Below are 17,455 nucleotides of genomic sequence, written 5' to 3'. Positions count from 1 at the left end.
AAAGGAAACAGACAATGCGGACTATGGCAATGCTGGGAAAAGTGAAGCTGAACCAAGTTTAGAAGTCACTATAAGCCTGAGGAGCTGTCCCTGCCTATATTCTACTCATATTTATTGAGCACCAACACTGTGTCAGGCGTGGTGCCAAGCCTTGGGGTGGGAGAAGAAATAAGACAGAGACTCTGTCCTCTAGATGCCAGCCTAAATGAAAAAGTTGAATATACAAATGAACAATTACAAGGCAGCTAACGTTCAAGGAGTGGAATCTGTGCAAAGGCAAGAGAAGGGGACAAACTGAGACCTGATCTTTTTTAGAAAGGGTCTTCAAAAAAAAGTAATTCCTAATGCCCTACTTGGAAGGTAATAAGTTACTGTCGTTCTTACGCACCTGCATGATAACATTCTTATGCCATCCCTGGAAAAGTTCAGAAATAGTCACTCAAACTCCTTGTCTGACAAACAGAGGCTTCAATCAAAGAGTGAGATTTCACCAGATACACAGAAACAAGCATAGGGCATCCCAGGCAAGGAGAATCTGATTTGCAAGGAGAGGGTAAGCCACGTTTGGGGAATTCTTAGTCATCCGGATGGAGGTAGAGGCAGGGAAGAAAGTGAGTAGGGACAGAACTAGGCTCTGGCAAGAGATGGGGCAGGATGTAGTTTTGCATCACACTGCAACGCATTTAGCATGGCGTGCTAACATATAATCCATATATTAATATAATTCCTTATATATTGATACACAGAATTAATATACAGAAACAGGTAGGGACCTACTATGGAGGTGTAAAGTGGTCAGATTTGTTCCAAAGTATTTGGTCCTGGTTCAGTGGCCAAGAACCAACACTTTCTAGGATGCTATCATATTTACCACATAGCAAAAGGAAAAAAAGTTCTACCCAAACTGGAACATGAACTTTTTTACATTTTCAGTGTAAGATGCTTTATTACATAACAAACTCTGTCATCCACACTCTTACCAATGATTTAAAGAATTCCAATAAATTAACATTTTTCAGATCATGTGAATTATCGTGAGTCCAAAAAGATATTGACATTACTTTTAACAGCTCTTTAATCTCACACACACATACACATATCCCCCACAAAAACTGCCAAGAAAAAGCAATTCCTAAGATAGCAGATATAGTTATTGGATCAGTATGCTTAATTAGAAATAAACTGGGTCTTAGATGGGAATTTACTTAAATAAAAAACAGTATGAAAACCCCAGAACTACTGATACTTAGAGGCAACTCAGTAAATGAGAAACAAGCATAGAAGAGATTAAATTTCTCCTCTACCCCCTTAGGGTCTTGGCCAGGCCTAACAATTAAACTGATGGAATTCACATTAACACCAGAAAAGCATACAAATTTTTTCATTATTTTTTTACATACTTGGAAGCCCTCACAAGAAAAACGAAGACCCAAAGAAGCTATTAGGGCCAAGGGCTTACACATTAGGCTGGACGAACGGTAGTAAATTATGAAGATGTGACAAGATATAGGGGTTGGAATAGGGCAGATAACTGTGGAAAAGTGGCTAGGAAGGTAGGGTTAGGTTAGTAAGGGTTGTTGTTCTTGTTGTTGTTGTTGTTTTAAGATTTTATTTTTTTGAGAGAGAGAGGGAGCATGCACAAGTGTGAGGAAGGGACAGAGGGAGGGAAAAACAGACTCCCTACTGCTGATACAGGTCTCCATCCCAGGACTCTGGGATCATGACCTGAGCCAAAGGCAGACACTTAACCTACTGAACCACCCACATGCCTTAGGTTAGTTTAATAAGGTTTGTTTGCGCAGATTTTTCTCTGCCTCAATTCCCCATCTCTGGTGGCAGGAAGGCTCCTTTCTCCTAGTGAGAAGGAGGGCATTTCTCACTAGTTTTTCCTCTTGCCTTCAGGAAGAGAAAGGAAGGTCAGCGTGGCCTTCTTGCAAGTGCTGTTATTTATCTGCCTTTAACTCAATATAACCCTCATATCCGCATGGTATCTTCTGCGGTGGCATATTTTGCCAGCCCACACAAGCAAATCTGAAACTTCAAACACCCCAGCATCTGTTTTCTCCCCCACTCTATCCATGAACTTACAGTAATTCTTCTAACTTGTTTAGCATTCCAATATCCCCAATCCTCTTCTGATTAAAAACAAAAACAAAAACAAAAAAACCTGCTCTTAAAAAGACAGAAGATATTCAGCCTAAAAGGGAAGGAAATTCACACACATGCTGCTACAAGATAGATGAATCTTGAAGACATTAAGTGAAATAAACCAGTCTCAAAAAGACAAGTACTGTATGACTGAACTTCCAGGACGTATCCAGAGTCATCAGATTCATAGAGACAAAGTACAACAGTGGCTGCCTAGGACTGGAGAGAGAAGAGTGGGGTTTCAGTTTTGCAAGGTGAAAAAGTTCTGGAGATTAGCTGCAAAATGATGTGAATATTCTTAACAGTACTATGCCACACACTTAAAAAGAGTTAAAATGGGAAATTTTATGTTATGTGAGTTTTAAAATGTTACTAAAAAAAAAAAACCAAAAAACAAAAAAAGAAACAGATGTCTAATAAACTCATTGAGACTGAAATGGTGAGTAACTGAGGACAAATCCATGCCTCAGGAAGGAGAAACCAAAGGAGCCTTTCCTGGAATCTAAGAGTTTAGAGTCTTCTATTCCCTAAGCAAACCTTGGGGGGGGCCAAAACAGTGATTTATTTAAAATGTTTTTCAGCAAAATTCGTAAGACATCAATATATTAAGCAAGAGATGGAAGCAGGGAGTCAAAACAGCTTAGAAAGATTGAAAGAAATAAGAGTATTCAAGGGATCGGTTCAAAGACGGCTGTTAAGATTTCTAAGCATGGTAAGAGAAAGAATACAGCCTACGTCCGTTCCCTTGGGATTATTAGGTGGGAGTCACTGAGCAAGCAGATGAAGAGGGAGTCCACTGCACAAGCTGCAGAAGGAGGCCCTTCCTCTTGCTCTTCAGCTACCAGGCCATTCAGCAGGAATCAAAGAACGGCTTTATTTATTTATACTTCTTCTCGTCTTAAAAGACCTGAAAAGGTCAGCAAATAACCCTGCTGTTCTGTTATTTGCTGTTGACCAACACAACAGGAATATTTATACTTCCCAGAATTTGAAGTGCTATGATAATGACACAGCTCTCTTTACAAACCACAGAAGAGGTACAATTCTGAAAGATTTTATCAATAAAACTGTGCTAACTCCAGTCATACGTTAAATGTACTAGGTAAGCCCTTATTTACTAGATAGAGCTCTATCTCCTGAGTGGATCTTTTGTAATAGAATTCATTTATCTATTTGTTATATTCTCCTGCAAAATTCTTCCTGTTTATCTCTACTACTGCATGGGAGAAAGGCATAGAGGGAGGTTAAAAGAAAGTTCTAAATCAGATAAAGGTTCTAGAAGAGCCCTTATTCTTTTTACATACCAAAGGAAAGTAAAACTAGAATCATCTAAGGCATATTAATAAGAATGGAAATCATAATACAATTTAACTATTTGTAGTTCAGAGACAAATAACTTTTTTATTGAAAAGGCTAAATTTGCCATCCCACATGAGCATTCTCTCCGTACTTTTTTAACTTACTACTGAGTGCTACATGAGACAGTGAACAGAAGAATAAATCAACTCATGTCAACTTCCAAGACAGGATTATCCACTACTGCTGAGTCCAGTTTGACTCAAGACTGTGGAAAAGACAAAAATGAGTAACAGTTGTTATCCCAAAAAAGCATATTGTTCACTAGAAGGTTAAAGGGTAAAACACAAGTGTACACTCAACCAGAACACAAGGAATATGTACTATAAAGGTTATGCGGAACAAGGATAGTTCTGTCATCACAAAAAAAGAAACATAAGGGGCACCGGGGTGGCTCAGTGGGTTAAAGCCTCTGCCTTCAGCTCAGGTTCCGATCCCAGGGTCTCTGCTCAGCAGGGAGCCTGCTTCCCTTCCTCTCTCTGCCTGCCTCTCTGCCTACTTGTGATCTCTGTCAAATAAATAAATAAAATCTTAAAAAAAGAAACATAAAAACAATGTTTTTATTGAAAATTAACTGGCTCTTTGAAAGTTCAGTAAAACTGATAAGCCCTTTTTCCTGAAAATCGGGAAAATAAAGTAAACACAATTCACAGTATGAGAAATGAGAGGGAGAACATCACCACAGATCATACAGACATTAAAAGGCTAGTAAGAGAGTATTACCAGCAACTTCATGTCAACAAATCCAGTTGACTTAAATGGAACAGGAAAATTTCTTGAAAAGTAAAAACCACTGAAGGTCGGGAAAACCACTGAAGGTCGGGGCACATGTGTGGCTCAGTCGGTTAAGTGGCTGACTCTTGATTTTGGCTCAGATCGTGATCTTGATGTTGTAAGATTAAGCCCCACTTTAGACTCTGCACTAGGCTAGGAGTCTGCTTGAGTATCCCTTCCTATTGCCTCTGCCCTTCCCCCTGCTCACTCTCTCTAAAATAAATTTAAAAACGCTTTTTAAAGAAAAATAAAAACTACTGAAGGTCACTGAAGAAAAAAATAAATGACACAGTCTTATATTTAGTAGAGGAAAAGAATTTGTAGTTTAAAAACCTACCCACAGAGACATTACCAAAAAAGCAAATTACAGAACAATCAGTCTCATAAAACACAAAAGTAAAAATGCTTAAGAGAATTTGCAAATTGAACCAAGCATGTAAAAGAATCATGGTCAAGAGATCTATTAAGGGAATTCAAAAACAACACAATCCCATCTGTATTTTAGGATGATAACTCCAAAAAGCACTATTAGGAATAATTTAAAACAGAGAGACTGAAAAAGGTATGTGTGGGTAGAAGGAGGGGGAAGGAGCCTATTAGGGTAGTATTTCAGGAGTCAAAAGCAAAAGAGACCCCCACGTGGCACAATGTCTGTGAGCAAGAGTAAAGACAAAATGTGCTTGCCAAGGACACTTACACCAGTGAAATGTCTGGGTGACTAACACATCCAAGTACACCTGAATCCTCTGGAAGATGGTAATGCCATTAAGTGACACAAACTTTAGGAAGGACAATAATAAATTGTGTTTTGGCGCATGCTGGTGAAGAAGAATGCATCTGAAAATCACAAAGTACAAGAGCCAAAACCCACAACACAGAGCACATTTTATATAACCCATGAAGGAGAGGACTCAATTCTGACTAATCAAGAACTAGCTATAATCCTGACACAAGGCAACATACAAAGATCATTACTTTGTATTCATCTAAAAAGATGGATATTTATCTCCAGGCAAAACGCCTACAAAATGTACTTTAATAGTCTTCCTTCCTTTCTACCCAAAACATTCTCTTTGTAATTAACTGAGTTAATAAAACTGCCTATCTGGAGATCTGTCCCTAAGAACAATTTAGATAGCTCTTTTCAAAGTGATAACAGTGATCACACATGAATTCAAAACATGGTGTTTTGTGGGTTTTTCTTTAACTGTAAATCATCAGCATCAGGACAAACAACATTGGTTGTATCCTTTCCTATTCCCTGCTCAAAGAACTGCTTTCTCCAGCTATCAAATGGCTAAAGGATTGGGTTAAAATCTTCACAGTGAATCTTACTTGGTATGACTGTTCCCAGTCCTAGCAAGCTGCAGGCCAGAATTAACTGGGAACGCTTATTTTTTTTTTCCTTTAAGGATTTTATTTATTTAAAAGAGAGAGTGTGTGTGAGAAAGAGCAGGAGGAGCAGAAGCAGAGCAAGAGGGAGAAGCAGATTAACACTGTTGAACAGGGAGCCCAACTTGAGATGACATCCCCAGACCCTGGGATCATGACCCTGAGTTGAAGACAGATGCTTAACTGCTTAACCTAGTGAGTCACTCAGGTGCTCCCTCATCTGGGAACTTTTTTTTTTTTTTTTTTTTGGGAGAAAGAGAAGTAATATTTATTAAAGATCCGTAACAATCAGATGAAATGAGGGTTGTGATACTAATATTAAGGATGGGAAAAGAGGTTCAAAGAGATTAAAGAATGTGACCAAGATAATACTGATAATAAGTGACACAGGTGGAATCTGAATGCAAATATGACCCTAATGTCCATGCTCTCTGCGTTCCTTCCCAAGACCACACATGCCTACGTTCTAACCTTATCTCATCTGGGAACTTTAAAAGATAGATGACAATGCTCTGACTCCATCCCTCCTCACTTTCCCAGTGGTGGGTATTAAGGAGGGCACGGATTACATGGAGCACTGGGGGTTATACACAAACAATGAATCATGGAACACTACATCAAAAACTAATGATGTACTATACAGTGACTAACATAAATAAATTATTTATAAAGTACAACAAAAGGAGAAAGCCCCTGATCTAAATGGAATGTGCATTTTTCTTCTCCAAGGAAAGACAAAACAATAGATCACGCCAGTGCTGTAAGACATCTAGGCAGCCCCAGAGGTCCTAGAATGGGAAGCCAAGACAGCTTCCGTGGAGCCAAGGCCAGGGTGTGGATCTCCACCACCAAACTAAGCCACCTAGTCCAGGATATGAAAACTGATTTCCGAGAGGAAATCTGTCTCTTCTCCCTACCCACCAAGGAATCTGAGATCACTTTTTCCTGGGGGTATTTCCTGGAGAAGTACCTGGGGGTATTTCCTCAACAATGAGGTTTTGAGGATTATGCCCATGCAAAAGCAGACCCACACTGGCCAGCAGACTAGATTCAAGCCATTTGTCACCATGGGGGACTAGAACCAACTTGTCAGTCTAGAGGCAGCCACTGCTGTACATGGGACCATCATCCTGGACAAGCTCTCCATGGTCCCTGTGTGGCAAGGCTACTAGAGGAACAAGATCAGCAAGCCCTCCACTGTCCCTTGTGAGTTGACAAACCACTAAGGCTCTGTTCTAGTGAGTCGCATCCTCCTCTCCAGGAGCACTGGCATTGTCTAGGCTCCCGTGCCCAACAAGCTGCTGATCATGGTGGGTACTGACAAGAGCTACACCTTGGTCAGATGCTACACTGTCACCATGGACAACTTTGCCAAGATCATATCTGATGCCATCTTTAAGACCCAGATCCATCTCACCACCAAAGAGACTGGTGCAAAGAGATTATATTCACCAAGTCTCCCAATCAAGAATTTGGGGATCATCTCATAAAGATCCATACCAGAGTTTCCAGGCAGAAGACTCAGGCTGCAGTGTGGTCATCACATACTTCACTTTACTTTCCTTGTATAAAAATTAAGACTATTTAAAAAATAAAGGATTCTGCCCTAAAATTCACTTCTAAATCAATTATTTAAATCTTTCTTCCTTTTGTTCTCCAAAGAGCATGGACAGCTTGGTGCTTCCAAGGCTCACTTCTCCCCCATACCTTGGATTTGGTCATTCCTATTCCTCCTGAACCCACTGCCTCAGTCTCTTCAATGAGGTTCAGGATCTACTTTCCTTAGGCCTTTAAATATGTTCACATTTGACAGTTCACATTCGTCAGCTCTTAGAACAAATAAATTGCACGATATATTCCTTTCCCAACCAGCTACCCCATGACACCCAACCCCTGCTCCCTTCACAGCCAACCTTCTTAAACTGTGGTCCCCTCATCTCTTCATTTATCAACCCACTTTACTATGCCTTCCACCTCCAGTACTGGAATAAAATTGCCTGGGGAAGTACACCAATTATTGCCTCATTGCTAAAATTAAAGACTCCTATTAAGTCTCTAGATTTCTCTCTTGTTTTTAAGCCTCCAATAAAGTCAAAGTATATGTTAGACACTAGATGTACAAAGTTGATTAAAACAGTTCCTATCTTAAGCAGCTCACAGTCTTATGCAAGAAATAGTCACAGAGACCATTTCAATATGGCAGTAAATAAGTTCAATGACACTGGTTTATACATAATAGATGGAAATCATAGGAAACTGGAGCTAGGAAATGGTTTCCAAGAAGAAAGAATAATCTCAGTTTTAAAGGTTTAATAGAAATTCTTAATGTCATACAGTGAGAAAGAATATTTCAGACAAAACATATGTGTGTAAAGACAAGAGAAATAACCTAAACTCAGGCAACAACCATAAGCAGGAAGGAGAGGACAGACCCAAGAAAAATCTATTAACCTGTCATACAGAATTTGATACCACTAACTACTCTGCCCTAACTACTCTCTTTTGTTGGATTTTTCTTCTATTCCAAAGAGTCTGTCCCCATCCTCATACTCTAAAAGCCCTCTGAAGATCTGATCCAAGCCTGCTACTGGCTAGCAAGCACTGCAAACAAAGTCATGGTAAAAAGTTTTCATTTGCAACTTTAATGACAGTACTGACAAGCAAAAGAATACTCAGTTCTCTCCACAGGATTAGTCAAATTAATTGCTTTCATAAAAGTAATGTACAAACTGGGGTGCCTGGGTGGCTCAGTGGGTTAAAGCCTCTGCCTTCGGCTCGGGACGTGATCCCAGGGTCCTGGGATCGAGCCCCGCATTGGACACTCTTCTCCACAGAAAGCCTGCTTCCTCCTCTCTCTGACTGCTTCCCTGCCTACTTGTGATCTCTCTCTCTCTGTCAGATAAATAAAATCTTAAAAAAAAAAAAAATACTTAAAAAAAAGTAATGTACAAACTAACATATTAAAAAATAGCAGTTATCAGGATATTACGGTGCAAGAATAGTGACTTAAGGTAAAGACTATTAATAAAATGCATTGAAGAGAAGCAAGCTGCAAGTGATCCTGGGGAAATTAAACTGCAGAATCTAAAGTGATTTAGAAATAGTCTAACTGGAATTTAATTGCAGATGAGAAATATTACTCATATAAATTTTAACCAGATCTAGAAGATGGTCAAAAAGAACTGCAGAATGAATTAATGGTAGAAAAATTTTAGACTTGCACTTTCTCTGAAGAATGCAAGTGGGTCTTCTACTTCCAAATTCAAATCTGAGAATGTCCTGCAGAATTGTCTGTGAGAATCACAATTCCTAAGCAGAAACCTAATAGGTGGTTTCTAAGGTAACTACAGCCCATATCCATACCATATAATCGACATATCAGAGTCATCACCTGAGCTTCCCAGAAATTAACTGGAAGAGCTGACATGTTGTACTTGTACCCTAAGGCTGCAACCCTTTAAACAAATGAACTCCATGTTCTACATTAGGTGAATTTGCCAGTCGCTTTCTAAAGGAGAAAACCCATCTTTGTAGAGGTCAAAAAGAAATATGTGAGAATAATCTCTTCTGATGGCTGTGCTCTTAATTCTCAATGGCCAATGGAAACAGAACTTACGATGTTACAGAAGCAGCTTTTAAAAACTTTTAAAGAGATATCAGAACAAGAGCAATTCAGTTGTCCCATACATATTCTTTGGCTCATTTTATTTCTCTCAGAAAAAAAGAAAGTCTGCTAATTGTCTCTCCAAGAAAGAAAACAGCAAGGGAAAGGAGAGGATTCTTGGCTGTGCAATATGAGCTACACTCTCAGAACCTTTGATAACTGCAGCTCAGACTCTTCCTGCCTCCCTTTCAAGGAAAGCCATTTCAACTATAAATTAACAGAATCATTTTGGAAGGCAAGACAAATACGCTTTCTTTTTTTACCCTCTTGGGGTAAGAAGAGAAAAAAGAAGGGGTCAACAAAAAATCTCTTCATACAGTTTAATATTATGAATACCACTTGGTATGTGATAAAACTTGTGAATTTTTTTCATTCAATCCAATTCCACTAAATGAGCTTGTTTGTAAGTGGATCAGCTGTCACTACATTGTAAACTGCATTTAAAATTATTTTCTTTCCTCTTGAGAATTTCATTTAATAGGCTTATGTAAATTAAGTACCTTTATTTACTGCCCCATCCAAATAGAAAGAGAGCATGTCGTCAATAAGAGAAACATTTTGCAACAATATAACAGGCATTCACATTAATAAAATACTTGAGTAGAATACTAAAAATATGTTATTTCAGTGCATTGTAATAAAAAAGTATTGTTTGGGACAAAGAGACAAGGCAAATATATTTATGGAGGATGTGGTAAACTAGGAAAATTACAAATCCAATTAGCACTTGATAAAGAATTCTAATACAAAGCTTTTTAGAAATCGTGACTATTCAAATGGCAGTTATACTGGAAACAAACCAGATAATACAGTTTCCTGGCCTAAACAAACACACTAGTCCTAAGTGGAAGCAGGAGGAGAGAGGAGGGGGAAGAAAAAAAAAAAACTGTCCAGAAATCACTCTTTTAGTCACCTCAAAAGATTTTCCTTCTGATGCACAAACTCAGGAGAACAGGACAATTAGTTATATCTTCAGGAACCTGATTCAGCACCAAGTATTAGGGTAGTATTGTCAAGTCTGTTCTTTAATCTCTAACTTTTGCTTCCCTATCCTGTACTTTGCTACTTGTAATCACCCTTCTTTGTGTCATCGGTTACAGAGAAAGCCTGTTAAAAGAAAGCAATCAACTGTAAACTGGCATTTTACTTTTGGAAAGCAAGATGGCAAAACACATCTACAGCTGTGGCCATCATCTTCATCTCACCTGTGTGAACCATCCTCTTTCCCCAGGGCTTTCTATAAACCAAATAATTTAATCTTTGAACCATGAAAGATAGATTTTCTTACCTTTTCACACAGGATGAAAATGAGGCTCAAACGGTCAACTTGCAATTTGGGTCTAGCCCAGGAACACAAAGCCCATCAATGCAATACTCCACACTAACCAAATATGAGATCAAACCTATGTACCATCTTAATAGGTGTTATAAAAAGCACTTGACTAAATTATGCCCATTCATAATTTTAAAAAGAAAACACTCAAAACTAGAAATAGAGAACTTTCTCAATTTGATGAAGGATGACTATGATATGGGTAATCAGACATTTGGTTAACTTTCTAAGTTTTGTCTCCTTTATCAGGTAGCTTTTACCTGATAAAGATAGGATGTCCACAACCTTTATGCTTATAGTAAAGATGACCCTGGTTGGTAGACTGCATCTGGACTGGAAGAACTAATAATGTGCTAGGAAGTACAAATTCAAACTTCTTCATAATGGACATGTCCCTTGCAGGAACCATGGAGAGGATACCTATGGAATTATTAGAAGAGACAATAGCTCTAGAGGAGCATGAAAAGTTTCTAAGCTATCTGGCTCTCCCACCTATTCTTTGGGGCTCTTGTGTTCTTGCACCTGAACTCTCATAGGGGCAGAAGGTAGAGCAAGATTAACCTACAGAATGCAGCAAGGGCTCCTAAAGAAGAGGGACACCTGAGGTTGCTCTGAAGCCACGTGTGGCAATTAACCTTTCTTCCCCTATCCAAATGTTTAGGTCAACCTAAGACAAACCTTGGGTGGGCCAAATGGAATAAAAAATTTAAATTCTATATCATATTTAATGGTTAAATATTAAATGTATTTCTCCAAAGATCAGGGAAAAGGCAACAATGTCCACTCTGCCCACTTCTTTTTGAAATTACATGGGAGGTCCTAGCCACTGCAAGAGGCAAGAAAAGTGAATAAACACATAAAGCCTAAAGAGAAAAATTAAAACTATTGCTTATGCAAACATAACAAATAAATCTACCAATGTTTTGGGATACAAAATCAAAATACAAACATCAATTCTGAGTTGGATGCATTAGCAACAACAACAAAAAAACTTTTTTCAAATACCAGTTACATGCTATCAAAAATCTTAAAATATTTCAGAAGAAATTTTTGATAGGTGAAGCACACAGGATTTTTACGGGAGTGAAAATACTCTGTATGATACTATAATGGTGTATAAGTGTCATTACACATTTGTCCAAACCCACAGAATGTATAACGCCAAAAGTACATCCTAACGCAGAGTATGGATTTGGGGCATTTATGAATGTAGGCATCATTTTAACAAAGGTACCACTTTGAGGGAGTCCATGCATGTAGGAACACAAGAGGTCTACTGAGAGTCTCTGTACCTTCCTCTCAATTTTGCTGTGAACCTCAAATTACTCTTAAAAAATAAAACTTTAAAAACACACCATATCATAGCACCTGGGTGGCTCAGTTGTCTAAGTGTCTGACTTTTGATCTCACCTCAGGTCTTGATCTCAGCATGAAAGCTCAAGTGCCATGCTGGGCTCCACATTGGGCATGGAACCTACTTAAAAACAACAACAAACACATCATAAAATACTTAAAAAGAAACAAAACTCTAAGACCTGTAACAGAAAATTCTAAAATGTGCTGCCAGAAAGAAACAAATACATATTCCATGTTTGAAAACTGGAAGATTCAGTATTGTCAATATAAACTTAATCTGTCAATTCCCAAATTGATTAATGCCATCACCATTAAAATCCCAACAGATTTCTTGCAGAAACTCACAAGTATATACTAAAATTTACTTAGAAATTCAAGACTTAGAATGGGCAAAATATTGAAGGAGAATAAAGTTGAAGGGATCACACTGCTTGTTTCCATGACTTTCTCTAAAATTACCAAAGTAATTAAAGAAGTACAATATAGGTAATAAGGACAGATATTAGATCAAAAAGAGAAAAACAGAAAGTCCAAAAACAAAACAGATCAACTGAGTTTAGGCAGCAAACAAAGTAAATTCCTGGGGAGAGAAGAAATGTTAAGAGGTGAAAATCCAGATGGAAGTAAACACACCTTGGTCCCTACCTCATACCACATACTTAAAAAATCCTTTCTAATAGAATATAAAACCAAGAAGTACAAAGCTTCTAGACAATAACCAAAGAGAGTATATTAGTGACATCTTGGTATAACAGAAGTTGCCATAGGCACAAAAAGCACTAGATTAGCAAGAAAAGAAAGAGATGTGAAGGAGACCCCAAAGGTTACAATGTCTGGACTTCAAAAGTTACCATTAGAAGAAAATAAGAGCCACCTGGGTGGCTCAGTCAGTGAAGCATCTGCCTCAGCTCAGGTCATGATCTCAGGGTCCTGGAACTGAGTCCCACATCAAGCTCCCTGCTCTGTGGAGAGCCTGCTTCTCCCTCTCCCTCTGCCTGCCCTTCCCTCTCCTTGTGTGCACTCTATCTTGGTCAAATAAATAAATAAAGTCTTTAAAAAAAAAAAAAAAAGAAAGAAAGAAAGAAAGAAAGAAAATGAAAGGAAAGCTACAGAACAATAGAAAATATATGCAAGAAATGTATGTGGAAAAGGACTGAGACTGTGTAAACTGTCTAGCTTTTCTATTGGGCAAAGACTTGAACAGAACCTTTTGCAAAAATTAAAGGCGGCTTAGGTCATTTTCAAATCTTGGCTGTTATAAATAATATTACAATGAACACAGGGGTACAAGATAATCTCTTCAAAGTTATGAGTTCATTTACTTCAGATATATATGCAGAAGTACAACTGCCACATCATATAATAGGTCTAGTTTTTTTGTTTTGTTTTGTTTTGCTTTGAGGATTCTCCACACTGTTTTGCACGTGGCTGTACCAATTTATGTTCTCACCAACAATGCACAAAGGCTCCCTTTTCTCCATATCCTTGTCAGCATTTATCTTTTGTCTTTTTGAGAACAATCATTCTAACAGGTATAAGGGGATATTTCAGGAGGGTTTTACTTGCATTTCTCTTACTATTAGTGATATTGAGCACCTTTTCATGCACCTGTTGGCCATTTATATCTTCTCTGAGGAAAATGTCTATTCAAGTCCTCTGCCATTACTTGAATCAAATTTTTGCTATTTAGTTGTACAGTTTCCTTGAATATTTGGGAAGTACAATTTGCAAATATTTTCCCCCATTCCGTAAGTTGCCTTTGCATTTTGTTGTTGGTTTTATTGAGAGGAATAGGGGATTGGTATTTTTCTGTGCAAAAGCTTTTAAATTTGATGTAATCCCACCTGTGCACTTTTGTGGTTTTTTGCCTGTGTTGTCATATCCAAAACAAACAAACAAACAAACAAAAAACATTGCCAAGACCCATATCAGGTTTTCCCCCTATATTTTCCTCCAGGAGTTTCATGGTTTTGAATCTTAAATTTGTATCTTTAATATACTTTCACTTAATTTTTTTTTGAGTGTATAAATTAGGGTCCAGTTTCACTCTTCTCCATGTGGATATCCAGTTTTTGCCGTACCCTTTATGGACTATGTTGGCTCCCTTGTCAAATATTAGTTAACCATAATGCATGGGTTTATTCCTGGGTGCTTGGTTCTGTTTCACCGGTCCGTGTATTTTTGTTTATCTATTTTTGTTTTTTTAAAGATTTATTGATTTAAGTAATCTCTACACTCAACATGGAGCTCAAACTCACAACACTGAGATCAGGAGTCACATGCTCTACTGACAGAGCAGCTAGGCACCCCTCACTGGTCCACATATCTGTTCTTAAGCTAGCACCATACCGCTTTGATTACTATAGCTTTGCAATATAGTCTGAAATCAGAAGAGACATATATACGATAGAATATTATTCAGCCATAAAAAAGGAAATCTTGCCATTTGTGACAACATGGGTGAAATCTGAGAGTATTATAAGTGAAACAATCAGAAAGACAAGAACTGTAGGATCTTACTGACATGTGGCATCTTAGCAAGTCAAACTCAAAGAAACAGTGGATTGGTGGTTGCCAGGGGCCAGGGAACGGGGTCAAGATGGGAGCTGATAGCCAAAGATACAAAGTTCCAGTTCAAAAATGAATATTCTGGGCATCTAATATGAAGCATGGTAACTATACTAAACATTGATTATTAATACTGTATTGTATACTTGAAAGTTACTAAGATAGTAGGTCTAAAATGTTTTCACCACAAAAAAGAGGGAAGGTAACTATGCCAGGTGATGAAAATGTTCATTATCTTATACATTAAACATACACAATGTTATATATGAGTCATCTCAAAGCTGGAGAAAGACAGATATAGGAATGGTCAAAAGTACAGGGGGGAAAAATGCCCAACATTATTAGTCATAAAGGAAAAATGAATTAAAACCACAAACAGGACAGCTACTAGGAACAGCTAAAATTAAGACTACTAATACCAAATTTTATAGAGTACATGCAACAAATAGACACTGCCACATACTGCAATAAAACAACTAGTTTGGCACACTGGCAGTTTTTGTTAAATGCAGAAATTCTAACCTCAGCATTATAGATACTATGAACCAAAGAATTCTTGGCAAGCAGAACTATCCTGTACCTTGTGTGTGTGCACAGCAATCTCTCGGACCTCTATGCACCCCCACCCGACCTGGAAACATCAAAAATGTTTCCAGACATTGCCAAATTTCCCCAGTGCAGCAAAATCGCCCACAGCTCACAACCACAGCTTTAAGTTACACGTGCATCTATCCAGCAATTCTATCTCTAGGTATCTACCCAAAAGACTTGACCACAAGTGTCCTTTAAAAATCTGTACATGCCTGATCACAACAATTTTCTTCATACTAGCCAAAAAGTAATAATAACGCAAATGTCCATCAAGTGAACAGATAAACAAATTTTAGCTTATTCACACAATGGAACACAGCTCAGCACTGAAAATGAAGTAATGATTCGCATGTCCAACAGCACATATAAATTTTTAAAACATGTTGAGCAAAAGAGACCAGAAAGGACAAACTGCAGGATTATTTTTATTTGAAGTTCTAAAACAGACAAGCTAAGCTAGATGAATGGAACACCAGTTGTATCAGAGAGGAGCAGGGGGCAGGAAAGGGCATAAGGGAAATTTTTTAAAACATGTGCCTGTGTTACATGTAAATTATACCTCTAAAAACGTAAAGTTTTAAAAATCAGTATTTCACTAAAACTACAAGTATGCAGAATTCCTCATGAGTAATTCTGAGCACATGTCAGTTTTTTTTGATGTCATGGTTATATGCTTATATTTTAAATAGTATTTGGGTGGGGAAAGTTTTTAAAAAGTTGATCTGTTCCTTTCAACAGCCTGTTCACACAAGCAAACCAAGGTCAGACAGGTACTGCTTTGGAATGTTGAACTTAACTGGACGGATGTTAGAATTTCCACAACTTAACCCAGATATCAAGGCTTATCTCCCATTTCTCCTTTTTACTCTTTTCAGTTAGCTGGTCATCAATTCCTGAATTAGACAGACAGGATCTCATTCATTTATTTGTTGATACATTCATTCAAACTGTCAGATAAGCTTGTGCTTCCTTGTGAAGGTCACAGTCTTTAGAGCATCCAGCTGCCAGTGTAACCTGACATATTTAAAAATCGGTATGCATTGCAAAACCAATTTAAGATTATTAACATTTTTCATTTCCATTTAATTTCCCATGACAACTCACCCTCATACTCACAATGTTTCCTTCGTTTCACTAATGAGCTAAAGACAGCTTTCACATTTATTTCAGCTCTTTCAGAATTGGATGTGTGTGGCAATACCAACCATTTAAATGAGGCAATATCCAATTCTGAATCGGTTTTGAAAACATTTCACTGTGTTCTATGTCACTCATAAAGCTATGCGGTACTGAGTTCTTCCACTAAAAGCAAACATGTAAGAAAAGTTTAAACTAATTACCAAGGGTCAATAGCAGCCAGACATACAGTTATACAAACAGATGTGTCTTCTGGCTCCAGAGCAAGTTAGACACTGATCAGAGAAGGTAGCATTCTCTAAACAGAGAGCAATGTGTGATTTTCAGTGGAGAGGAAAGGGATCCAAATCTACATCTTCCCTCAAATATACCAAGAAACAGCATGAGACAGCATATTTAATGTGCCTATATTTTTCTGTAATACGAACTATAAAAAACAAAACTTAAAAATCTTGGCTAGGGGAAAGACACAACAATATAAGAAAGCCTAAGGGGGCATGGGCTTATGGGTGGGAAAGGAATATGAAACAACATTCTCTCATGTACCAGATACGAGTTCCAGGAATTGCAGAAAAAGTTAATGCCCGAGGTATAACTCAAGACTTGGTAATTAATCAAACCAGAGATGTCCAGTTACAAACAATGGAATGAGTATACCCTCTGCTCCTTCCAAAAAGGAATAAATTAAAAAGGATTTGAGAAGTATAAACCCCCAAAAACCAAGAGAAAGAGAAGATGACAGTAGACAGCAAATCATAATGTTTTAATACTACGTTAGGTGGATGAACAACAGCAAGTCAGCAATGAAGAAAATCTCAACCAAAGAGCCTGCACCAGGAAATGCCCACAACACAACGCCTGTTCATGCTTGCAGACAATGGCTCTCATCTCACCAAATGCAATAAACCAGAGCAACCCTACTCCTAGACTGAATTACAGCATCAACTCTCACCAGACACCACATTTCCTACTAGATACAAGTAAGACTTCTGTGTCAACTAGTTCAAAGCCAATGAGGGTGGGGGTAGGGCCTAATATTATCAAGTACTTGCAGACTTTCCTTAACTGCTCACACAGCAATAGTTCATTTTTGTGGTGTTGGTTTTCGTGAGAACGCCTTTACCCCATTGACCCAC

At 38.0% G+C, this 17,455-nt stretch overlaps 1 protein-coding gene and 1 pseudogene across 1 annotated transcript in view; one reads left to right on the top strand and one right to left on the bottom strand.

Moving 5' to 3' along the window:
• The window catches only part of DDX10 (DEAD-box helicase 10), a 277,722-nt gene that overhangs the window by 153,660 nt on the left and 106,607 nt on the right, over positions 1-17,455 (bottom strand). The gene's annotated exons all lie outside the window — the stretch shown is intronic.
• On the top strand, positions 6,464-7,258 carry LOC131818733 (small ribosomal subunit protein uS5-like; annotated as a pseudogene).

Source organism: Mustela lutreola, chromosome 1 (assembly GCF_030435805.1).
Source record: "Mustela lutreola isolate mMusLut2 chromosome 1, mMusLut2.pri, whole genome shotgun sequence".
NCBI classification, from domain to species: domain Eukaryota; kingdom Metazoa; phylum Chordata; class Mammalia; order Carnivora; family Mustelidae; genus Mustela; species Mustela lutreola.
This window is presented reverse-complemented; position numbering and strand designations above follow the sequence as displayed.